The 1205-nt window shown below is 39.1% G+C and overlaps 1 non-coding gene across 1 annotated transcript; it reads right to left on the bottom strand.

The window, feature by feature from the left end:
* Positions 1–347: 347 nt before the first annotated feature.
* TRNAA-UGC (transfer RNA alanine (anticodon UGC)) lies at positions 348–423 on the bottom strand. Its single transcript has one exon. It is a non-coding gene; the product is annotated as a tRNA-Ala (tRNA).
* Between the last annotated feature and the right edge of the window lie 782 nt (positions 424–1205).

The following is a 1205-nucleotide window of genomic DNA, read 5'->3' as shown; positions in this document are numbered from 1 at the left end:
TTAAGTAGACTAAACTTGATGTTCAAATGAGGTAAAATATTCTGTGATATTGTGAGAAAAACTAGATCAGATTTGAGTACTGGTGGGAATAATAGCTGGATCTTTGCTGAGTCTATTAATTAATTTTATGATTCACTAGCAAACAAGTTATACAAAGAATTTCTGTATAAATTCAAGATCACAGTTAAGTGATGCACCAGTGAGTGGGACTTCTAAGGTTTTGATTAGTTCCCCGTGGTTAAGTCAGAGAATTCACTAAGAACAGAGAATCTATTGGCCATGTTAGGGGACCCCACGACCCTGGGAGAGCTTATTTTTATACACTTTAATGTTTTTTTCTCCTTAACAGAGGCACTGGGGATTGAACCCAGGACCTCATGCATGCAAAGCATGCACTCTACCACTGAGCTATAGTATAGCCCCCACCCCCATTTATATACACTTTAATCTGGGGTCTGGGGAAGGACAAATGTCTTTGCTGAAAGGCTTTACTCATTAGTGTAACCTTGGCTGCACAGATAGCTAATCGATTTATTGGTGCACAATTCAACACACTGGATAGTTCCTCAGGTAGGTCTGGCCATAGCCTACCCTGTAGATAATGACTCTTCCACTACACAGGTCCCTTTCATGTGCTTATGTGTCCAATATAAGTGCCCCGTAAATACAAAAAAAAAAAAAACCCAGAAAACAAAAACCTGAGAACAATTAAAATATCAAGATATATGCCAACAATGAAAACTACTCAGCTTTTGGGGGATTCCTAAACATGTGAAACGAGTTAGCCCCACACCTTCAATCAGGGACTGATGGGTTTGATTAGTATTTGATGCGAAGACTTCTGATAGTAAAATGTTTTTATCCATGAAACATTGAACACAATGTAATTCAGGGACAGAAGTGGTCTTAAGTGTTGTCATTAAGTCTGCAACAGGTGCTGGGGACCTGCGGGAGATTTGCAGGAGGAAAGTTGATATGTAGTAGCTTCAAAGATATTTTAAAAAAACTTATATATCAGTTTTCAGACTGAAATGGAAGGAACCAGAGATTGCATAGCATAGTCCATGCATATGAGTTTTGGTGTCATACATCTTGACTTTAAAACTCATTTGTTAGTTACTAGCTGTGTCATATTGGGCAAAGCAGCTGTATACGGTTGTGCAGGTTGTACACTGCCCAAGTTCTCTCAGCCAGCAAGATTCAGC

This window comes from Camelus dromedarius, unplaced genomic scaffold (genome assembly GCF_036321535.1).
Source record: "Camelus dromedarius isolate mCamDro1 unplaced genomic scaffold, mCamDro1.pat HAP1_SCAFFOLD_15, whole genome shotgun sequence".
Lineage (NCBI taxonomy): Eukaryota > Metazoa > Chordata > Mammalia > Artiodactyla > Camelidae > Camelus > Camelus dromedarius.
Note: the sequence above shows the minus strand (reverse complement) of the source record. Positions and strands in the feature narration are given on the sequence as shown.